The sequence below is a fragment of the Silurus meridionalis genome, chromosome 28, assembly GCF_014805685.1.
Source record: "Silurus meridionalis isolate SWU-2019-XX chromosome 28, ASM1480568v1, whole genome shotgun sequence".
Lineage (NCBI taxonomy): Eukaryota > Metazoa > Chordata > Actinopteri > Siluriformes > Siluridae > Silurus > Silurus meridionalis.
In genome coordinates, this window is record NC_060911.1 from 7,043,712 (window position 1) to 7,069,664 (window position 25,953).

Genomic DNA, 25,953 nt, shown 5'->3' on the forward strand with positions numbered 1-25,953 from the left:
GTTCTTTGGTCACGTCTGATCAAAGAGCGTTTCAAAGGAAATTAACTAAAAAACGTTAATTTTGATGAACGAGATTTAAAGAAGCAAGTCACTAAAATTATCCGATCTTCCCATTAACAATATAGAGGACAGAAGGAAATGGAGACTGTGGCGACCCCTACAGGAGAAGACGATGAAATCAAGCGTTTACTTCGCTTGCGTTAATTTTAGTTTTGAATGAACAAAGCCGCCATCTAGCGGACATTATAAATAACACCTGTATATGTGAATAAGTTAATGACCACCAGGGCTTTAATATGTAAATAAATAAATTAAATATCTTGATTATTTTGTCACCATTTTTAAAGTGCCTCCTAATTTGTGTGACATAAGCACTTAGGCATGCGTAAAATGTATCATATAATAAATTTATGTATCTCATATTTCTCTACATATGTTGTGCCTCACACATCATAAACATGATATGGATGCTTTATGCAAATGTGTGTTTATTATAAGTGAAACCAAACTCAACATAGAGCATAAAGACAAAATATTCTTGTAAATGTTTTAAAGTAATTATGGTGTTTTATATTACGTAAATCATCAGGACACCAGACGGAACGTTTGCTATGTTTCCACACGGACAGTTTTACTTGCCGGATGTGAGCATCATGGAAGATTTTGGTGCTTAATTTGAGACTAAAACTAAATTTTATGATTAAAATTTTTCTTTTTTGATGAGTTTATTATTATTTTCTGAGTAAAGAAAGGATGTCAAGAATAAATGTGTTGCATTGAAGGATTTGATTTTGTATCTTTTATATGTATTTTTATATTTATGTTGTAAGGGTATTTTAAAAGGTGTCTACTGAACCAAGGATAAATTAAGTAATGATCCAGATATACAGAATATTTTCATTTATTTTACTTTTCTTCAATGTCCAGCAGTGCCATCAGCAAAGAACTGGTAGATGCCAGTGGGACCAGTTATACCTATCTACTATCCAGAGAAGTCTGATCAAATGGTCTTAATAGAAGAATTGCAGCCAAAAATTCATACTGCCTGTATGGAAACAAAACTTAGTGACTCAACTATGCACAAAAACATAGGAACTTGGGTGCAGAAAAATGGCAGCAGATACTCTCGACTGATGAGTCAAAATATTTGTCTTTTGCAAAAACAAGCTGTTAATGTGTGTTTGCAGGCAGCAGTAACTATCTATTGAGTAAAAAAGAACAAGGAGTTTTGGCCCCCAAAGAGTTCTGATCTCAGTGCCATCAAGTTTGTCTGGGATTACATGAAGAGACAAAAGGATTAAAGGCAGCCTACATCCACAGATTATGGTTATTCCTCCAGGATTTTTGGAACAAGGTACCTTCTGAGTTCCTTCAAATACTGCACTTTGAAGTGTAAGTCTCCTGAGAAGAATTTATGCTTCAGTTCATTTACAATCCATTTTGTTAATTGATAGAAATAAACTAAAATTGTAACTAAACTAAACTTTTGCACAGTATTGTATACACTGAACAGGCATAACCTTATGACATTATAACATTATGACAGGTGAAGTGAATAACACTGATTATCTCTTCATCATGGCACCTGTTATTGGGTGGATTTTTTATTAGGCAGCAAGTGAACATTTTGTCCTTAAAGTTGACGTGTTAGAAGCAGAAAAACTTGGCGAGCGTAAGCATTTGAGTGAATTTGTGATGTCTAGACGACTGGGTCAGAGCATCTGCAAAACTGCAGCTCTTGTGGGATGTTTCTGGTCTGCAGTGGTCAGTATCCAGTGGTAAAAGTGGGGAACCGGTGACAGGGTCACGGGCGGCGGAGGCTAATTGATGCACGTGGGGAGCGAAAGCTGGTCCGTGTCGTTGGATCCAACAGACGAGCTCCTGTAGCTCAGATTACTGAAGAAGATAATGCTGTTGATGCTCGACAGGACAGGACAGGACTGTATTTTTGCAGTGAAAGGGGGACCAACACAATATTAGGCAGGTGGTCATAATGTTATGCCTGGTCAATGTATGTGCATTCAGAAAGCATTTTTTCAATGATACTGCCTGCTTCTGCAGTCACTCAAAAAAAAAAAAAAACAACCACTACACTACACTCCGTACCCCATAATAAAAAAGTGCATACAGAATTCTAATGTCTGTAAACTCTTTTAAATTAAAAACCACACCTGAAGTATCACATGTGCATAAGTATTTGAACCACCTTTGGCGGCAATTACAGCCTTTTTACGAATGACCCAGCAAGCATTGCACACATGGATCAAGTGATTTTCTGCCATTCTTAATGGCAATTCCTCTCAAGCTGGACCAGATTGGATGGGGACCATTGATGGACAGCCACTTTCAGGTCTCTCCAGAAATGTTCAATAAGGTTCAAGTCAGGGCTCAGGTGATAAGTGGTTCCTGGTTTCTTCCAGACATAACATTTAGAATGGAGTCCAAACAGTTTAATCTTGTTTCACACAGTCCTTCAGAAGGCTTCCATAGGGTTTTGCACTGAAGAGAGGCTTCTGTATAGCCCAGTTTGGTAGAGGGCTGCAGTGATGGCTGTCCTTCTGGAACTCAGAGTTACCTCTCTTGCTCAGTTTGGCCAAGCAACCAGCTCTTGGAAGAGTCCTAGGTGTGACATGTCTCCATTTGAGAATTATGGAGAATTATGTGCTTTTGGGAATCTTCAATACAGCAGCATTTATATTGTACCTTCCCCCAGATCTGTGTCTTGCAACAATCCTGTTTCTGAACTCTGCAGGCAGTTCCTTTAACCGCATGGTTTGGTTTTTGCTCTGATACGCATTTTCAGATGTGAGACCTTCTATAGAAAGGCGTGTGCCTCTCTAAATCATGTCTAATCATTAAATCATCATCAGCAATGATCGATTGGGAAGCACTTGTGCTAATTTTCAAGTGTTGTTACAAATGACGTGATATTTCAGTTTTTTATTACAAATTTTTTACAGGCATTTCTATAATTCTGTGTAGATTAATTAGAAAGAAAAAAAATCTAAAATTAAAAATGGATTAACGAAAATGTAATTGGGAGTATAACATATTTTCGACCGGCTGAATTGGCAAAGATGGTGTGGTCTACCTTAAAAGTTCCCATGAAGGTTAACCTTAATGGGTTCTCTAAAGCATAACACATTCAGTAATGGCTTACATGTTCTTGTGACTCAGTATATTAATGTAACATTATGCATCAGTCAAAGTATTAGAGACATTGTATATTCTATAGAACAATTTAACTGAATAAACCATCTATTCACAAATTCAGACTATTCTGCAAGACAAGTGATTGGAAGCCCATAAAGCACCTAAAAAGCACATGTTGCCGTAGTAACCGAGAAAATCTTATACATTAAATCTTTGGTGGAAGGTAAAGTGATGGAAAATAACTGGTCTTTGTTTCCTTGGCTCTCATTTTTATTCTGTGATATAAAGGTGTGATATCCTGTGGTCAGGAATATGTGTGAAGAGATGGAATAATGTATATAATTTACAGCATATATAATACAGTATAATAATAAACTTATATGCATAATACTTAAACCAGCAGGGCAAAAATGCTAAAACATGCATTATAAAATAAATAGTACAAAAGAGGCAGATCCTTATGTGATACTAAGCAATGTTAATTATTGAATAGCATATCTAATATTAAAAAATTAATATTTGTCTTTAATTAAACATCAGATAATGAATCACATTTTTAACACGTATTTCTGGCGGCATCTAGTGGTTAAGTAGAGGAGCACATTCAACTTCCACAAAGTTCTATACATTATTATCGGGTAGTTGTTTTATTTGAACATCAAAAGTGTAAAAAGAAAAAGAAAAAAACGACCTCACAGTACAAAATATTCCTTTTGGGAAAACAAATGATTTAGACTAGTTTTGCTACTCTCCCTGCCTGATCTATTTGATGTTGACTCCATTGCTAAAAAGGCCCAGCAGAGGTTGTACTTCCTTCACAAACTAAGGGAATTCAACCTGGTACAGGAGCTCCTGAAACAGTTCTATTCAGCCACCTTTAAATCTATTCTGTGTACATCCACAACTGTCAAGTTTGGTTAAGCTACCAAATCAGACATTAAGAGGCTACAGCGGACGGTCAGGACTGCTGAGAGGATTAATGGTGCTCCACTGCCAAACCTCCAATATCTTCACTCCTCTAGAGTGGAGAAAAGGGCTAAGAAAATCACTTTGGACCTCACACACCCAGCCCACTCTCCCTTCAAACTGTTGCCTTCTGGTCGGCGCTACAGAGCTTCATTCACCAGAACAGCCAGGCACAGAGCAGTCTTTTCCCGCAGGCTATACTCAGTATGAATAATTAAAATATTAATAACTACACATTGTCCATCATAACTGATACATTTTTATGCATAGGATCCAACGTTTGTAAAAAGCACACTTGTAAATAACATCTGTACATTCATTTAAACAACATGCCTTCTTCTGTATATGGTGCATTATTCAATTGTCTGTTTTACTTATATTTTGTAATATTATGTCTGTACTTTCTCCTGCACTGGAAGCTCCTGTCACCAAGTCAAATTCCTTTTGTGTGGAAACATACTTGGTAATAAAGCTATTTCTGGTTCTGATTCTGATGTTAGGCTAGTATAATTGGTTAGTTAATATGCCACCAAGCATAGCAGGGATTAGTTGGCATTCTAGCTATAGACTTCCTGACCACCAAGAAACTAGGTTCTGTTGTGAAACTAGCCTGTTGGGCAACAACCAACCTGATCAAACCCCCATTCAAATCAACAAACAAACAAAAAATAACCAGATCACTGTGACTAGCTTGAAACCTTATAAGAACTAGCATGTAGAGGAGGAACTCACATGGATAGTCTGAAGACAACAACTGCTAAGAATAGTACACACTCAAGTCTCATTTACTGAACAGTTAATAACTGTTATAGTCTTAAAGATCAAAGTATTGAGGTTCATTCTCAGTCTTTTCAACACATTCAGAAGTGAGGAAAAGATTAAAAATGAATGAAATAAGTGTCCAAATTCAATGTTATAAAGAGGCTACATAAATGAAATTGAATTTAATTGAATCGATGTGTCCAAAACTGTACAAATTCAAACTATTATTTATACCCATGCTGCAGACAGGCACAAATATAGAAAAAAAGGCATGTGAAAAATTCCTCTTTCCTCTGCCTTTCAAAGCTAATCTTAAACATTCCCACATGTTTTTTTTTCGTTTTGTTTGTGTGCGTGTGTGTGTGTGTGTGTGTGTGTGTGTGTGTGTCTGTAAGTAAGATGTCTGCTTGGTTGTTTATGGAATCAAAAGACTGCAGGGATGCCAGATTCACGGACATCTGCATCTAACTGCTACTGTACTTATAACATACTTATCACAAGGCAACAGAACACATAGTGAGCATAGTGAGAATAGTGAGAATATTTGCCACTCCCCACCCCCGCAGTATTTCTCTCTATGTTCACAGACACCCACAATTGTCTAGTATCACTCCAGAGAGAAAGAGAGAGTAATTCCACCCTTCTTGGCTACCAGCCTTAGACATTAATGTAATTTGAACTTGCAATCTCCTGATGATAAATATTCTCTAGGTTGACTCCATTTCACTTTCCTCTTGACAGATATGTTATTACTCTTATGGCTAAAAAGAGGGTTATGAGAAAAAAAATGTTTGATGTGTTGCTGATTTTGTCACTTTTTTATTCTTTTCCCAGAACCCAGAAACCACATGCATTTTTTTTCTTATCTGTAAATATATTGGCATTTGAAATAATTTAAAATAGAGCTGAAATTATTGTCAGAACGGCTGTTGTATAAAATTCACCATCACCTTCTGAGCAATCAGAACCCACTTATCTCTTCAGGATACAAAGAGTAGAATATGGCAGATCACGCAGTTATAAGAAAATAAACACTTACATCCTATGATGCATACCCATTGCATAACGTATGTTAAACTTTGAACATGTCATAACGTATGTTGAAAACGCTTTTAAAATGAAGACTGCTTCAATAAATGCCTCCTATCAGAGTAGTAACAATCTCAATGATTAGATGTTATCACATCAATATCAGATGATTCAATTACAACTGGAATAATATTGTCAGATCTGCCGTTATTGAAAATTAATCAGGATCGTCCAGACCAATCGGATTTCATCCTTTTGACATACAGTCAGTGGAGCAAGATTAAACATGCAAAGGGTGTGTCTCAGAAGTGCATTTGTGGCTTAATTCCGGTTAGTATTCTGCTTAAGTTAATTACATTTGCAAAAATAATTGCCATTTTAAGCTTGGCCTATTTATATATTTTTTGCAAAGGAATGTAGTAGTTATCATATCCATTAATGCCTTTTGTTTGCCTTTTTTTCTTTTCCAAATGAGCCGCCAAATCTGGCAACCGTTAACGTGTTTTTTGGCGACCCCTGCAGGCGGAGATGAAAAGTGCAACAGCACTGCGGAGGACAAACGCAGGCGCAGCTTCAAAAACCCGCAGCAGCAACAGGCAGCGAGTAGAGTGGTGGAGTGAGGGACGCGGTTTGACAGTTCACGAGAAGCGAACGTTTAATCTAAACAGAAGCACTGAGAAAGCTTGCAGTTTCTGTTTATACCGCCGTGATCTCCGGAGTTTTTCAGTGCAAAAGATTGTAACTGGCTTGTCCAAACTTTGGAGGTAAGAGCGAGCGCTTACGTGCATGCATTTGCATTAATTGCACGGCTTTTTATGAATGCATGAAATGCCTTTCATCATGTGTGTTGTGTGCTACAGAAATCCTGTAGGTGAGGGTTGGCGCATCTGGCGATGCAACTTGCCAGATGTTGCACATGGTGCATGGTTTTTAATGGCATCACGATGCAGCATTTGTGCACAATCAAAATTTCCAGTGCTGAATACTGTAAATTGTAAATTAACTCAGGAAATGCTCTGAACTAGTGCTCATTTGAGTTGTGGAAAAAAAATTGTTTATTCATGAGTCATAACCAGACTTGCATTCACACTTCATGATGAAACTTGTTTAGTGATATATATATATATATATATATATATATATATATATATATATATATTTTTTTTTTTTTTTTTTTTTTTTTTTTTTTTTAGCTAAGGGCTCTTTGTATTTTTCTGTCAATTTGCAGCCAAAGCCACTAGCCACTGGTTGCACATCTGCCATCTGCTTGCATGATACAAACAAATAATAAATCAAAAACACAGACACAAATGTGATACTGAACTGTGGACCATCTGTATCTCAAAAAAGAAAAAGAAAATCACCCTGGAGCAGTTGAGTCTTGGACATCTTTCATCTTGGCACTTAGACCCAATAGACCCAAGCAGCTGTGTTGTGTTCTTCCACACTTGTCCTCTGTGGAGTCAGGATGAAGGACAGGGTCTGAATTGAGAGGAACTGCAGTGTAGAGTTTCAGTGCATGGGACGAGAGGGTCAAGAGTGACTTGTTCTGTTGTGCATTGATTGTCCTGATCTCATTTTAGAGCATCTGGAGTCTCTCACTTCCTCCAGAGAGCGGGGTGAGTTCTCCTTGTCATGCTTCCTCAAGCCTTCACAGTTCTGCTTGAGAATTTCAGCCAAATTAAATGTAACGGCATACGTTTGTCTTTGTGGTTATTTATAGCTGTGGTAAAAGTGCTGACTTATAGGGATGCAAACATTTGCACATTGGAGTGTCCAACGTTTCATTTTTTATTTTTTTTATTGGCGTACCATCTGCTATATAGCAAAAAGTATATGAACACCTGAGCAACCCATTCAAAAACTATGGGAGTCGGCTCACTCTAATAGCCTCTAGTCTTTTGGTAAGGCTTGGACAAGGTTTTAGAACATGTAAAGGTGGAATTGCGTAGTTAGGTCAGGTACTGTTTTCATACAAGAAGTCGTGATACCAATACTGTGCAGCAAGAATAGAAACTTATTGAGTTATGGAGCAAGAAAGAGTCTTTATATGACATTTTTAATATCAAGGCATGTCATAAACCAAATTAATGCTACAGATAGTTTGCTGCTGGCTACCATTAGCGGTAGAACGCAGGTCTGAACAGATCACGGATCGATGATGTTGATTGTTGTACAGTTTGACATCATGACAACTGAAATCCTACAGTGTGATATAGGGATCATGTTTGTACAGTCTGACAAGCAACAATCGCAAAGGACTATACAAATCGCACAGTGTGAGCCTGCCATTAGTTGGCATTACAATTGATCGCAAAGGTGTTTATTGAAGTTGAAGTCAGGGCTTTGCATTTAGACCACACAGGTTCTTCAACATTAACCCAGACTTACAAAGTCTTTATGGACCTCGTTTTTCACAGTGGCTTTTGGTAGGCCTTCCTCCAACTAAATTGAAGCATGCAGTTCACCTGACTGATTAGTCAACCAAAACCAAGAATGCCAGTCCAAACCTTTATTCCTTGTCTACCTAACTATATGGTTGGCTCTATGCATTCAGGGAGGTGCTCATTTGGGATCCAAAAAATCCCAGATTTGTTCTTTAAAGCCAGTAGTGAAGCATGAGTCACTCCAGAGTCTATTGGCAATGTGTTTACACCTCTGCAGCTAGTAGTATTGTGCATAGAGATTTAAGTGCTGGCAATAAAAATAAAAAAAACCCTATGTAACAAAGTTTTTGTGCTGCCTTTGCTTCCAGAGACAGTTGGGAACTCAGTTGTGAGCATTAGAACAAAGCAGAAGCAATTTTTGAGTGCTGTGTGCTTTCATGTGCTAAGCACTTGAAGTTATATATGAACATGGTCTAGGGCTTTGGGGTTGAGCTCACTTCAAAATAATAGCACTTCATATTCACCAAGGGAACTCTAGCTGTACAGAAATGTTACTTTTACTTTACGCAAAGTTTGTTTGCATCAGTTAGTGTGGCTGAATTAGCGAAACATTAATAACGGGGGTGTCCACATAAATTTGTGCAGGCAGTGTAATGCTACACAAATCCATAAACGCCTAGTTATTGATTTAAGGTGGAGGGCTTTCTCTTGCCAGAGTCACAGTAGTGCTATATAATAATAAATTTAATGTTGTTGTGGATGCAACCAAACCCTGATAGATGATACTTTGTCAGAACTTTGTCCTGCTTTTGTCTGATTGATATTCACGATGCATTGTGTGTAGGCATGTTCTCTTAAACTTTAGGGACTTAAATTAAGATTGTGTGAAGTTTTAAGATTGACTCAATTTACATATGAACATAACTTCTTTCCATTATGTCTATATATAATTTATATATATATATATATACATATATATATATATATATATATATATATATATATATATATATATATATATATATAAATAACATTTTTATTAAAAAAATTTATTTATATATTTATATTTATAAAAATTAGAAAGTCTATTTGTGTATTCTATTTCATATAAATGTGGGTAAACCTTTTTGTGACTAAAGCACAAGAATTCCAGTGTACATGTACAAATGGCAAGAAACTTAATGCCAACTGTTTCCACCAGAACAAATTTCGAGGTTTTTCAGCAACTGCTAAAAATTTCTGGAGTCACATGATCTGTTTTGTTGTAAAAATCTTTGACAGCGCAACAGTGTCTTTCCCATATTGAACAGTTTTACACCAAAAGATCAGTTATACATCATTTAGCTTTGTTTGTTAGACTCTAATGGAACTTGGCACCAGATTCAAGGGTGGTAGCGACACTGGACCTTTTCATATCTTTGGAACAATAAAGTTCATATTCTACCTCATAGCTGAGCATCAACCCCTTTCAGAAACTAATCAATTTGCTTAATGTTCTGTCATGGATCAAATCACTGGCACATTGTTCCCTCTCGGGTAGGGTTCTAGAAAAATCTTTGCTTGCTTCTTAGCTTTACTTACAGTTCAGTGTGAGACACATGAAAACTATTCTCCAGCACTTGTGGAATCTTGTTTCTCAGTTAATTTCAATGACTCACCCATTTTCAGCAAACTGAGCATTTGTTCAAGAGGGAGGCTGAAGTAGAAAAGAAAAAAAAAATAAATCCAAGAAACCTGTTATGTAGCGAGTCACACACAGAGACAGACAGTGTAGTCTGCTGACAAATTAAAGAAATTACCACAAGCTTCATTGGGCAGATTGACTGTGGTTGCAGAACATGTATTTTAGTTAGTCTTTGAAAGACTAAAGATGTAGTCTAATGAGTGTTCTTGTAGTCAATTGGTTTGTTACTGATGGAAAACAAGACTGAACCTTCTAGGAGGGTGACATACCTTTAAACTCTGGTGAATTATTTCTATACTGGTCAGAGTATATCCTGAGCAGCTTTACCCTATCTACATGGCATGAAGTCTTTGTGAATGGTTTTGATGAGAAAGGTAATTATACCGTATGCTATGGTTCTCATCTCACCAGATCTCATTGATTGAGCACATGGAAGATTTTCTTAATGGTTTTCATTCTTCAGGTATATTAATCAGACAAAAGTCAAAACCAAGCCACATTGAATTTGTTCTGCAGGCTCATGGTAGCGTTAATCTATCCTTTAAGTTTTATTAAACTTGTAATCTATTTGTTACTCATTTGTTATTTAGTACAATTATATATTTGTGGAGTAGCCACCTTTTTCTAATCATGTAACAGTAATTGTTCAAATTGGCAAGAACTTTTGAAGGCATCATGCGTCATACTCCAGATAAGATTCATCCAATGTAACAGTACTTGAAAGTAGTACAACCAAAGGGACACCACAGATTTCCCCGATGACCTAAAATAGAGCCTGAGGCATCCTAACAGAGAAGCATTTACCCAACTGTCTGAGGCAACTTATCACAGCTATCTGGATAACACAAAAACACACACCTGCAGGCCACTTGTAAACTCACTCTGCTGACCTCAAAAGCGATTATAACACAGAAAATTCTTCTTCTTTACTAATAAGCCTTGTGTTTTTAGCTATAGGGGTAGATTTAGCTGGCAAAGATATTATTGCCCTTTTTGGTGCTTGGTAAATGAATGCAGTCAGTGTGTGACTAAGCAGTTGTGTTAGGGAATCACAAACAGAGCATTGCAGGCGAGCAAAAAAAAAGCACATGATGTTATCAAGCTGACAACGAAATGTTGCTCTTTCACCTGGCACTGGAAGAAGGTCTGAACTTTTATCTAAAAGGTTTCTATTCAGCATGAAGCAATACATTGTACATGATTGATTGGGGTGCCAAAACCTTTGTATGCATCATGCTTTACTCAACATTTAAATGTATTTTTGTTTTATTTTATATGGCAAAAAAATGCCATCTACCGTAATTTCCGGACTATAAAGCGCACCCATATATAAGCCACTGAATTTTAGAAATATTTTTATTTTTAACATAAATAAGCCGCACCTGTGTATAAACCACACCTGTCTACACTAATGAACTTTACACAGGCTTTAACGAAAGACACGTTACACACGGTGTAACGGGTGAAATATGTTGCGCTTCCTTTAGGAGCATAGCGGTATTTTGGGAATAGCATGCCACTGCATTTTTTCCGCTATTACTGCGTGTGTGCAAGACGAGGAATATGTCCTTATTATTTTCTGATGCTCAGTTCTAAGTTTTTTTGACTAACCCGTAACGCTGTTGCCAAGAAAAATAAAAAAGCACGCGTTTTGGAAACCTGTCTGTGCTCATATGATTTCTGTTGCAACTGGAGTTAGTGAGCTCTCCCTTCAACCTGACTCAACGTGTTACAACGGCTTGTATCTAAACAGTAGCCGACCAAGTAAGTCATTGTTCACTGTCTTTCTCCTTCCTTTCACAACTATTTCTCTCGGGAGTTTATCTTTTGGCATCGTCGTGCGTTTAAAAACCAACAACCAACAGCTTTTCTCCCGATGCCGTGCAGCTCAGAACACAGGTGAAGTGCATTTTTTTGTTTCCGTTCGGAAATTTCATTGGTCTAATGTTATGTCGCTCAGTTTTTTGGCTTGAAGTTTGTGAAACCGGGAAAAACCCAGTAAAAATCCATAAATTTGCCGCTTCGTTGTTTAAGCCGCGGGGTTCAGAGCGTAGGAAAAAAGTATCGGCTCATAGTCCAAAAAATACCGTCACATGATTTTCTCATTATTTTATTTTGTGGTTATTATTTTTTCTTTTAACATCTATTCATCTTTTTATGATTTTATACACATTTTCATTTTCAAAATGTACTTTATTGCATGACTTATTTGATATGCATGGGGCGTATTTATGTCAGCATTCCATGTTTTATTGAATTTGTGTCAAGTGTCTCCTATTGCATCTTTTCCTCCTAGAACTGCTGCTATAAATTATGCATCAGTTTATTAGGTGGTCAAAATGATGCAATTCACCATGATGTCTGCATCCCAACTGATTGTACTGTAAACAGAAAAACAATGGCACTGTTCTGAAAGGTCAGGGTCTCCCTGATCAGCATGGGGGAATTCCTTTCACGACCTCAGTGTTAATGAGACGCTAGGTATAAATAAGCAGGGCTTAGTTCTTATTAAAAAAAAGATGATGATGAGATTCCACTTGGGAAATTTAAAAAAAGGTGCAGTCAAGGCATATGAGTAGTGATGTCACTTTTAATGTGACCGCATTGACAATCTGCAAACCTGATGTCTTCAGAAAGCTTGTGCTGATTAGCTACTGCTTGTCTGTCGTTTTCTGAAAAGTGATGCTGATGATTCAGGGAAGTGATTATAGATAAGAGTATGCTTCAACAACTAACTGAATCATTTCGGGAAGAATTCCAGGCTCGGCAAACACGTGCACGCGGCAGGATTCTGTCAAATCTTGCAAAACCGCAAAAAAACATGCCCGACATTCCATGGCTTTTAAAGCATCCTTGTAAATAAATCCGGTCAGATCACCTTTAATATACTACAGTGAAACACACATGCACATGAGATCTGGCTGAACATGCAAATCTTGTCCTGGGCTATGTTTAGGATTCCATCCTTCCTGATCCTCTGATTGGAGATGTGGCTTTATCTTTGGCACCATCACAGTCAAAACACAGGAAGCCGGGAGTTAAACTCTAACCTATGTTGAATGGGCTAGTAAACAGGAAATGGTCAGATCCACCGCTGAGCATGGTAAATGTGTTTCAGGATGATGTCCTGCTGTTTTATAGCTGGTGGGGTGTTTCAGATGTGAAACATTTATTTTTTTGGACGTGCTGTGAAGTTGAGTCCAAATAACAGAAAACAATGAGCAGTTTTTTTGTCTTTGCAACTTACTACTGATACAAATTATGTCATTCTTAAAGAAAAAAATACATAATTTTTATCCTTGTAACTACAAAAAAACTACAAAATTTGCACCTCTTTCATTTCATTTTGTATGAAACCTTGTCAGCCATGCTAGTGATGGCCGTGTCCTTCTGAAATACAGGGAAAAGAAATGACATTTGCATTTCTGGTTTAATGATTGGCTGGTTCATAGGAAGTGAAAGTGTTTAAACATAACATAACATAACAGACAAAGAGGCATTTTTCCCAGCGTGTTTTGCAATCTGCTAGTCTATCTCTCTCTCTCTCTCTCTCTCTCTCTCTCTCTCTCTCTCTCTCTCTCTCTCCTGCTCTATCATTCTGTCATACAATTTTTGCTTTGTGAAGATTGTTGGCCTTCCTCCAGCACACTGTCTTTTTACTGTATGTTTCTTGTCTTTGTTTCCCTCTTGTTCACAAAGATGCACTAAAAGCTAAAGACATTTTCTTGTAGCCCTCTTTCTGGGTATTGTTCGATGAAATTGTGATATTGTTGACGAATGAATCAAAGTTTCAAGTCTCCTACTCGTTTCACATGTATTCATGCACACTCTCAACATCCGGTGTTTGTTGTGCCCTCAAATCTGCAAGTTTCAGGATGTAGAACAGGAAGCAAAAATGAATAGAAAGAACTAAGCCCCAAGCTAGCAAACTTCACACTTCACACATTTTTGCCCTGTCAGGAAAATTCGGCAAACCACACCTTTTTTTTGTTGTTGATTGCGGCTGTGAAGTTATCCAGTGGTGTGAGGACAGATCCACTCTTATACACACAGGCATGCACTAAAACATCTGTATCGAACTGCATGCTGAGTCAGCCCCCTTTTCTGGATATGGGTGTAATCTGGGAAAGCCAGCTCCTCTGCATCCATGAGATACTGCAGCGAGGGAGGCGTAGGAAGGCCCAGAGCGCCCACACACAAACACACGCACACACACACACACACACACACACACACACACACACACACACACACACACACACACACGCACTGTACGACTAAAATAGCTCCTATCAAAAAGCAGAAATGTTCAGGCGTCCAGATCAGTCTGAAACAGGAAGCTCACATGTGGAGAAGGTTTTAATACATGCTGCTGCACTAATCTCCGGACACACACACACACACACACACACACACACAAGAACAGTTGAGCATTCTCGGTTTGCTGTGTTCTTAAAGTTTCTCAGAAAGTGCAGAATTAAACCATTAATCCTAAATGTTTCACTCACTAAACAACAAATTTGCTTTTATGGCCATATTTATGGGTGCCTTTACAATGTCAATTCTAGACTCATTTCAGATTTACTTATACTACACACACATATACTGTGCATTCGGAAAGAATTCAGACCCCCTTCACTTTTATTCCAATTTTGTCCAGTATGTTGCAGCCCAATACTACAATCATTCAAATTTTTTATCTACACTCAATACACCCATAATGACAAAGTAAAAAAAAACTGCTGAATGTAGAAAAGTATAAAGATATCCTCAATAAAAACATGTTCCACAGCACTCAGGACCTCAGACTGGGCTGAAGGTTTCCTTCCTACCTTCCTACTTAATCACAACCCTAAGCACACAACCAAGACAACACAGGAATGTCTTGGGGAAAATGCTGTGAATGTCCCAGCCACTGGACATCTCTGGAGAGACCTGAAATTTACTGTCTTCCTACAATCCCCATCCAACCTGAAAATCTCCCAATCCATGTGTGCAAAGCTTGTTGTGTTATACCCAAAAAGACTCGAGGCTGTAATTGCCCAAATTGTCATTATGGGGTACTGAGTGTAGATTATGTGTTTGATCTCTCTCTCTCTCTCTCTCTCTCTCTCTCTCTCTCTCTCTCTCTCTCTCTCTCCCAGATATTTCAGGATGCATATATAGTGCATCCAGAAATATCCTGCATGTTTTTTAGCAGCAGGAACTGGTAGATTAGTCAGAATTGAGGGAGAGATGAGAACGCTTTAGATAGCAGATTGTGGTGACGGTTCATCTTCCAGCAAGACAGTGACCCTAAACACACAGCCAAGATAAAATAAAATAAAAAAATGAGTGGCTACAGGAAGACTTTGTGAATGTCCCTGAGTGGCCCAGCCAGATCCCAGACTTTTACCTGATTGAACATCTCTAGAGAGATCTAAACAAAATGGCTGTGCACCGGCGCTCCCCGTACAACCTTATAGAGCATGAGAGGTTCTGCAAAGAAAAATAGGAGAAACTGTCCAAAAATCAAACTCAAAAAGACTTGATGCTGTAATTGGTGCTTCAACAAAGCATTGAGCAAAGGCTGTGAATACTTATGTACATGTGATTTTTTTGTTTTGTTTTGTTTTATAAATTTGCAAAGATTTTAAACAAACTTCTTTCACATTTTCATTATGGGGTATTGCTTATAGAATTTTGAGGAAAATGACTTAAGGCTGTAAGATAATATAATGTGGAAAATGTGAAGTGCTGTGAATACTTTCCACATGCACTGCATGCAACTCAATATTGTACAGATAGTTACATTTTATTTCTTTGGTTCAGACGAAAAGCAAATCATACATTTACTTAAGCACATTATGGTTTCTAACGCATGGCTCTTTCACAAACAGGCCTTTGTAGAAGAAAAAAATAATTAAAAAAGATTCAATAAAACCAGATGTTTTTTCCTGTTCTGCCTTTAGGAAAATGCAGCTCTACCTCTGCCATGTTAATCTACTTTCTGTGTGACTCTCAGGACACGCCTTGGGACACGTCTCTGTGGTGTTGCATAGATGCGTTATATTCATATGGCAGCAGTGGTACTGGCGCTTGAGAAACAGTTTAGTTAGGAGAAATCAATCTACACATTTAAAAAAATTATGCATTACATTATTAACTTTTATGTCTATAGAACAACTCTTACATTTCATCAACCTTTTTATTATAAGTTCGAAAGGGACAATATTGTTGTCAATGTGCAGCTTTACTGTCCTCTAAAAATTACTCAATATACAGTCATTATTGTCTAAATAACTGGCAACAAAAGTGAGTACATCCTAAGGGAACATGTCAAAACTGTGTCCAAGGTATAAATATTTTCTGTGAACACCATTGTTATGCAGCACTGCCTTCATCCTCCTGGGCATGGAATTCACAAGAGCTGCACAGGTTGTTGCTGGGATCCTCTTCCACTCCTCCATAATGACATCATGAGGCTGTTTGATGTTAGACACATTGCACTTCACCTTCCTCTTGAGGATGCACCACATGTGCTCAATAGGTTTCAGGTCTGGAGACATACTTGGCCACTCCATCACCTACACCTTCACCTTCAGCAAGGCAGTTGTTATCTTGACGGTGTGTTTGGGGTCGTTATTCTGTTGGAAAACAGCAATTAGGCCCAGTTATTGAATGGAGGGCATCATGTTTTGATTTAGAATGTCATAAAACATGTAGGAAGCCATGTTTTTCCCAATGAACCTGCGGCTCCCCAGTACCAGCAGCACTCAGGCAGCCGTAGACCATGACGCTACCACCACCATGCTTGACTGTAGGCAAACACAATTTTTTATATATATAAAATGTGTATGTTTAAAAAATTTGCTATAAATAAACTGTTAAGCAAATATATTCTCAACAACCCTGCAGACCTTCATTTCTTCTTTTTCTTCCTATTTATTTGTCACTGCCTGCAGCTTGTGACCATATGTCACAACAAGAGCAACACACACTTTTCTGTAAAGTGTGGAGTTTCCTTGTAAAGTGTCCAAACCACCTAAAGTTTTCTCAAAACAGAGGCTATTGAGCTTGTCACTATGTCATGGAACGCAGTAACTCTGTAAAGGACCCCTTTTTTTCTGCCTCTACTTGTGACCTTATTTTTTTGGTTACTATCCACAGTTCATGACAGTTTTGTCTGCATTTTGAGCTTCATCTTCATGACTGAATACTGGAAGTCTTATGTAAAGTGTTATTTGAAAAGTGTGGGGCATTCTGGTAAAGTTCTCGTAAATCCAAATCACCTCTTTTGGCCTCTCTGGATTTAGAGAGCACCTTAGGCACATACATGCTTAATGACTGGACACTAGATTAGATACCAGTCCAAGTTTGGTCATGTATTAGTAATCATAAAAACCTTTCCAGCACCCAGGATCAACTACTTGTGACCAAGTATGTGGCTGCTCTCATTGCACTCATACAGAGACTGAATTGCACAGTCATGATCCATGCACAGTACGATCCACAAAAACATTTTTTCATCACATTTAAGGCCTTTTCTATGTCCAGAAAACTGGGAAAATTGGGGTACGTCTTAATTTGTATAAGGTGAGGGAATGCAGTGTACATCCTGTTCAGTACATTATAATCATTATGGCTTTGAAAATGAAGAGTGACTGATTAGACATTTGTTTCTATGTGTTTGTGTATTTGATGAAATGGGACAGTGCTGGACATCAACTAAGTGGATATCTGTTGTCTTTCAGTGCCACTGTGTACAATGTCCTCCCAGCTCCATCATCGATTCTCTCTATAATTAGTGTTTGTCTTTGCTCTATCACCCCATGAGGCAAATGCATCCAATATCAGAGTCTCAGACAGCAAAATATCATTGCCTGGGTTCATTTCATTTGCAAAACTCAAAATGAAAAGCACTTTATGGCTTGGATGAAATGCGTGCGCAAATGTGTGTGTGTGTGTGTGTGTGTGTGTGTGTGTGTGTGTGTGTGTGTGTGTGTGTGTGTGTGGTGTGCTACCATGTAATATGTGACAGAGCAATTGTGTCAAGCTTCTGGTTGTCTGCCTGCTGGGATGTTAGTGGACTGATGGCATTTACACGCGCTATAACTGCCGAACAAGGAATTCAATCAACCCGTCAGGCTTTACAGTCTGATAACATTAGTATGAGCAGTGGGATGGAATAATCATTAGCAATAGCTGTGAAGTCCGTTTGACACACAAACACACACACTATTGTATATACACGTTCCCTTTACCAGGATCCTAGAAGGATCGATAGCACTAAGTCTGTGTCACCAAGCAACAGGGGCTTTGCATCTGTGCAGCCTAAAGGTCCTATTCTTCATCTCTTATACTCAGGCATGCACACAGCATGACCGACGGACAACTTTGACGATATCGGCATAACACAGAACTCTCATCGACCAGGGTGAGATTTTACCAATGTTGAAGACAGAATCAGAGTCGCCAATGTTGAAGACAGAATGCAGTGTCCATGTATCGTCGAAACATTTGTTTGAAATAAACGAAGGTTGTATCATGAGACTCAGTAGCAGCCAGTCTGCCATTATTACACTGATTGATTTTCCTCACAGGAGGGTTAACCATTGAACTTTTCCAAATATCATTCACACATAGACACGTACTTTCCAGTTTGTGTATATCACGGGTATTGAACTAAAGTTTGTAAATGTCAGGTTATACGTAAAATTCCTGACGGCCGAAGGTGCAGACAAATCACATAACTGAATTACAATTAGGGTTGCAACAACTAATCGATAAAATTAGTAATAATTGTTCATGAAATGCATTGTCAATGAATGTTGTTATCGATTAGTTCGGCTGCTCATGTTACGGGTTAGCGTGACGGCACGATAACACAGCTGCCGAGAGCGCAGGTCAACTGGCAATAGGAAAAGAAAACACAGGTGTTACGGATGAAGGTGAAACATCAGCACGGTGAGCAAAAACTGTAATTCTCATCATGTGAATATGGTATAGTTTAATGAAGTGCTATTGTGTAAACTGTTTGTTTGTAACTTCGGGAAAGTCACAATGGGTCTGTTCTGTCGTGACTCAGGAGCATATATAGGCTGATTACTAAAAATATATATAGTCTGGTTACTGGCTTGCTCATTAGGGAATAACCTATAGGCACTAAACTTGAAGGCACTAACATATTAATTAAAATGTTAAAACGTATTTATTTCTGTAAGGCTGCTTTAGGACGATTTCCATTGCTAAAACTGAATTTAATTTAATTTAATTTAATTAATAAATGTGCAAAGCCACACAAGTAAGCCATAAATAATATACATCATAATTTATTTTCCTGTTCTTTTTTCAGACCAATGGAATAAGTGGGTCGATTAACATCCAAACTGCAGGGTGATGACCCTGGGTTTATAGTGTAGATTTTCCAGATATGTAGTTAAACTCTGAGAGAAAAGAAACTGTAATTTGTATTAGCTGTTAGCTTGCAAATCTTCACAACTGACTTACACAATTCCTGCAAACTTTGGTATATTTTTAGTTTTGGTTGATAACCACTTCTTATTTTCTGCTGTGGTTGAATTGTGAAACGAAATGTTCTTTATTTATTTATCTTTTGAAGCACAATGCAGTACAAGTATAAGGTCATGCAGTATGATAAATTGTGAATCAAGGTTGTACATAAAGAAGACTATTGTACATGAAAATTGCACGATAGAAAGTGAAGATTGCAGCAAAAAAAAAGAAAGAGCGCATGGCTGATGAGCGCAGAATTATAAGCATGACCACACAACTTAATTAGCGAGGGAATAGCAATCAGCATAGAGTAATGGCACACACTGCGCAGGGTGACTGGAGCAAAACCATCAGAGCTTGGACTAATACGTATTCTTTCTCTTGTGTGTCTCCATCTCTTTCTCCTTTCTGTCTGTTAACCCTCGGCCTCTTTCCGGGGACTATAATCGAGTGTGTCCGCCCACCTCCCTGCAGCACAGAGACGGGGGCTTTGTTATACGCTCAGAACCACACACACACACATACACACACACACACACTCACACACACACACACACACACACACACACTATTACTGCAGTGCCTCTCCATCAGCACACAAAGAGGAGCCATAAAAAGACTGATGCAGTGTGCGGGGGAGCCAAGGCTAAAAAAAAAAAGTTTAAATTTAGTACGCCCTGAATTTATGTTCATTGCATGTTACAAATATGACGTTGTTGATGGTGTGTTAAGTTCATGTGTGAGATTGTCTGCGTATACTTAAGACACAGAGGTATAACATAAACCTTGCTCAGCTTTCGCAGTTAAAACCGAATGTACCACATTCAGTTATTCAAACTTCACTGAGCAATGTCTGACTTCTACACAGTTTCCTCAAACAAGAGGCTTTCTGCCTTATAGAAAAACTGTGCCGGTTAGCCAGGTAGGTCAGTAAGGCTTCCCACGGAATCGACAGTAAATTAAATACCACCTTGTAGTGGTGCTTATTGTAGATTAATAACTACAGATACTTGTTACTAACTAGCAAGTATCAAGTGGCTAGGGGTGTTTTTCCCTTTTATTATAGCTTTAATCTGTGCATCTATACACTGTTCCAAGTTTGAGTCTTGAAACAGTGGGTAGAAATTTTCAGAGAATGTGTAATGGTATCTGGAGGAAGGTACATAAATGAGATCCAAGTAGTAGTATTTAACTTTTTCCACATTTGATACAATCGATAAAATAGTGAGGAAAGACTAGTTGCACATAATACAAAAACCAAGAAATCGCATATTGTTAAAGGCTAGTGACATGGTCAATAGCCCACCCAAACAACAAAGGTGGACCAAATGACAGTGCCAAAAAAAGAAAATGAACAGAACATCTTAGCTACCTTGTTAAAACTAAACTAACCAAAATATAGCAGGGGACACTTGTTTCTAAACACTTGCTTCCGTGTCTCAAAACACAAAAACTACCTGTTCACACAATGTGTTTAGGTGGCGTAAATGCAAAATGTTAGCGGCAGAGGTGGAGTTTAGCACCCACCTACCATGGGTCATCAGCATTGCCAGTTGGTGCAGCAATAGTACACCAGAGTCGTGGCCTTTGGTGGAATCAGGCAAATGTAATCATGAGAGGCAGAAGATAGGAAAGAGAGCAAAAGAGAAAAACAAATACATGACTTTTTGGCCCAAATTTCATGCTAACAGATTTGTTTTAATGTATAAAGCATTGCCACTCAATTGCAATGCATTTTATATTCTGTATGTGAAGTCAAGTCAAGTTTATTTCTATAGCATTTTTCACAATGGACAAGCAGCTTTACAGAATTTAAGACTTAACAAAATTTTAGAGTTAAGATGAGCAATGTGTTTTCATCCCTGATGAGCAGCCATGGCAAGTGTGGCAAGGATAAACTCCCTTAGATGTTATGAGGAAGAAACCTTGAAAGGAACCAGACTCCAAAGGGGAACCCATCCTCATTTGGGTGATATCAAGAGTGTGATTATAGTCTTTAAAACAATACAAAACACTGGAGAGTGAGAAATAACATGAGCACTGGAATGTAAGATTGTGAGTAATGTTCTTTCTACAGTCTTATACAGTCATTTGAGGTTATAGAACCAGGAGCTACTGAGCAACTCATAAAATAACTCTACATTTGAGATCATCATAAATCCAACACAGCATCTCCATGCCAGAGCTTTTAAACACTCAAGGAAGTCCAATTTCCAAACTCCACATGAAGTGAAATCCAAATGGCAGTGGTACGTCTCTGGATGGTTCGGGATGTTTGCGGGTTTGGCATCTACTTCTTTAAAGGTCCAAAATCTTCATGAGGTGGGACACGACTGGAGCTGGCGCAACCTTGGGATGCTTCATGATTTGTAGAGAAAGAAAGGCAGTGGAGAGGAATTAGTGTAGCTGCTGTTCATAATATTAAAAAAGCACTTGAGCATTTTTTTGCACAACATTTTGTCAACATTTTGTTAACATTTTTTGCTACTGTTTACTTTACATCTCTTACACATCACAGTGTGTACTATACAACAGGTTTACTGGCGGCGCTATTTTGTGTTTTGTGTATTTGTCTTACACTGCCCTGTATTGTCTTGCACTGTCTTGTGTTGTCCTGCACTGTCTTGTGTTGTCTTTGCACTGTTTACACCAGGTTGCACACGATGCACTTCATGTGGCGAGGACACTTACTAGTCCTTAGCCCTGCGTTTTCTGTTTTCTGTGATTGTTGTTGTATGCGGCACCAGGCTTTGCTAAAAAGATACATATTTAATCTGCAATTAAACTGGAAGAGTGTGTCTGAGCCCCCAACACTGTCAGGAAGACTATTCCAAAGATCAGGAGCTAAATGTGAGAATGATCTACCACCTGGACTTTGCTATTTTAGGAACTACTAGAAGTCCAGAGTTTTGAAGTCTCAAGGAGCGTTACGGATTGTAGCGTGGTAGAAGACTGGATAGATACATGGGAGCCAAACCATTTAGGGGTTTTTTAGGTAACAAAAGCTTGTAGTTGTGAGACATATCTGTCAAGGAACCACCAGCCACGCCTCCCTCCTGCACTCAGCACACTCGCTCAGCCTCGCCTTCCTACTAATCACCTACACCTGTCTCCAATCTACACTCCCCTTTCTAAAGCCCCCTTTCCCACTCACTCACTGTCCGATCCACAGCTTGCAATAGAGATCATTCCTAGACTTCCTATGCTACGGATTCTACCGGTTTTCCGGGTTGGGCTTCTGCTGAAGCTTCTGTCTCGTGTACTAAGGCAAATAAAGCTTATTGACTTTATTTTGGTTTCCGAATCTTGATCCGAGCGTGACAATATCACTGATCAGCCAGTGTTGTACCTATTTAAACTAAAACCCATGTTTCATAGCATTATTATGAGGAGCACAAATAGGCAAGAAGACTTATCCCTAAAGTTCAGATTTTCAGACACTCAACTATTGTGTGGGTCAGAGTTGTGTACATGTGAACAATGAATTTAAGATCAATACGTACCATTGTTTGATTTACATTTATGTTTACATTTATATGATTTCACAGATCCCTCATCCAGAGCGACTTACAGGGATGCTTAGACGCTTCCATTATTCAATCTCCAACCTAATACTGGTTTATTAGGTCAGAGACTAAGAATACAATCAGTCTGTCACTTTGTTGGGGGAAAAAATGCAAAGGATAATTTTAAATGAAAGTGCTAATGTAAGTACTACTGGAAGAGATGTCTGTAGACATTGAACCCTGTAAGTGACTCAGTTTATGAACAAGTTGAAGTTCATTTCACCACCCAGAGAAGAGTCTTGACTCATGCCATCAGAAATTAGACCAGTCAAGCACTGTGCAGTAGAGGTATGTGTTCGGTTGTTGGTTTTGAAGGTGAAAATCAGTATTTTAAATCTGATGCAGGCAGCCAGTAAGCCAGTGAAGAGGGTTTAATAATGGGGTGATGTGAGAGAACTTTGGAAGATTGTAAAGTTAACCTTGCTTCTGCAAGTTGCAGAGATTAAATATTGCTCAGAAGTGGACCTGCCAGGAGTGAGTTCAAGTGGTCCAGTCTTCGGAGGGCAAATGACTGAACAAGTACTTGACTGGCCTGTGTGGCTAAAAATTGATTAAATCTCCTGATGCTATCAAGAAGAAATTCACATTAATGTGTTAGTTTAGCAGTGTATTAGGAAAGACAGAAATTTATCAATAACCCCAAGGTTGCGAGCAGCAAACAAAGTTGAGATCTTGACACATCACATGATTATTTGTCAGTACTCTGTAAATTGCTGGAAAAATCTTTAGAGCTCAGAATTATGAACACATTCATGCTCTGGACAGGTAACACATAAGATACTGCAGAATAAAAAAAATTAGGACAGCGAGGGGCAAGGAGAAGATTCAGGCCAAAAAATGACAATTACCAATATTTGGGATCATTTTAAACTTAAACATAAAGAAAACACTGTACAGTGTGTTTACTTTTTTCTTTTTTAGAGTAATTTAAAATAGATTTATTAATTATTTTTTATTTATATATGTGTATTTGCATTGTTATGTAATATGGCAATTAAATGCATTAAATGGGTTTAGTTTTTACAGATATTCTTGTTTGAAATTTCAGCGATAATGATAATTTTTCTACAAATAAAACAAATTGTAAAAAATTTTCTCTTTTATATTTAGTGTCGCGCTTTAGAAAAAAAAAGTACTTTGTATATATATATATATATATATATATATATATATATATATATATATATATATATATATATATATGATAAGTCGATTAATCGATGGAATAATAGGTAGAATACACGATTACTAAAATAATCGATAGCTGCAGCCCTAGTTGATATTCAAGTTAAGTAGTCTTAGCCTTCTATTTAGAAACTTAAATATCTTGGAGGACAATTGATTGCTAAACATTCCTACAGACGATTAAACGATGCTTTATTGTGTTGTCATTCTACAAAACAGTTTCTGTTCGTTTACAATAATTTATTTTGATAGTTTCTTTTTGAAAGTGGTGATCTACCATATATGTCAATCCTTCAGGTGTGAAATTACAGACTGTAGTCCGTTTGTGGCTTTGTACATTGTCAGTTGCCTTCCTCTAAAACATGATACCCACTAATCAAGTTTGCTAGTAACCTGCGATGTTGGTTTCACACAATAGTTTGTCTTTGCCAATTGGCATGACATGCTTTTTTTAACACTATGTATACTAGCTGGTAAATTTCCCCAGACACCTTTATGGGTGTAATATTTGAATGCTTACTATATATATATATATATATATATATATATATATATATATATATATATATATATATATATACACATGTATAGGTAAGGTTTCATCCTTATGCCATCTCTAGTTTTTCCTTGCCGCAATTCACACTTATAAAGAACAATCGTATTCATTTTTATCACAAATTATCTGTGTAAAGCTGCTTTGAGACAATGTTTATTGTCAAAAGTGCTATACAAATAAAAATGAATTGAATTTAATTATTTACTATGCAGGATGATATTAAGAATATCACTCTAAAGCATGAAAACATGCTGCTTTTGTGTTAGACACACACACACACTACACTAGTTTTGGAGTTCACCAATGAAAACGGACAAATTTCTCCTTAGTTCTACTTAGTTTTTTACTACATTTGAGAGACAAATGTAAAGAAGTCTAGGAATTACACACTCTCGGACATTCTTCGATTGAAAATTGAGCAACTTTAGTGTGGTTACAGTAACTCTGTGTAGGCCATATTGCACCACTGTTAAAAGGTCTTCAAGGTCCTCAATATGTTACTAACACATAAAAACGTTTTCATATGCCACACAAGTGCCGAATTGTGAATATGTAATAAAATATGAACTTTCTTTTGCAATAAAAGCTGAAAATATAAATGAATATGTAGATGAAACCGGTTATTGCAGCATCTTGAACACAGCTTAAACAATGACTATGTGGTGAACTGAGCTACTGTAATACGGTAAAATTTGCTGATTTAGATCTTTGCTGCTTTGTAAGCACGGGCATCTGCCATATTACGTGAGAGTTTGTGGTTATCTAGGTGCATGTGCAAAGGAGCTGTTACCATGGTTTCCTGGCTTGTAATGTAAACTATTAAGAGAACATTTGTATTTGTGTTTGTGTGTGTGGGGGGTATTTTTCTAACTTTGGGGGCACCAGTTTTCTAAAACAGGACAGGAATGTGTTACAGATACGATTTTACCGGGATATTTAGTAGGTCCTCATGAGCTCCCTAATTCTAGGTTCAAAATAAAAACGGATTAAGAAAGTCAATAAGTTTCCAGTTTGTTGCTGATTTTGAAATAAAGTTTTAGATATTTGTTATGTTTTGGCTTTAATTAATAAACTGCATTAAGTGTGTCAAAGGAAGGTCTTTACAAAGTTACGAAAACAGATGTGTACAAAAGTCTGTATAATGCACTATAATGTCTTTCTGTGTATTTC

The 25,953-nt window shown here is 37.7% G+C and overlaps 1 protein-coding gene across 1 annotated transcript in view; it reads left to right on the forward strand.

Annotated features, from left to right (window-relative positions):
• The first annotated feature begins 6,472 nt into the window (after nt 1-6,472).
• Nucleotides 6,473-25,953, forward strand: part of LOC124381478 (RAS guanyl-releasing protein 2-like) — a 41,916-nt gene continuing 22,435 nt past the window's right edge. Inside the window, exon 1 of the mRNA XM_046843169.1 lies at nt 6,473-6,674. The gene's annotated coding sequence lies outside the window, so the exon portion shown is untranslated. The remainder of the gene's footprint in view (nt 6,675-25,953) is intronic.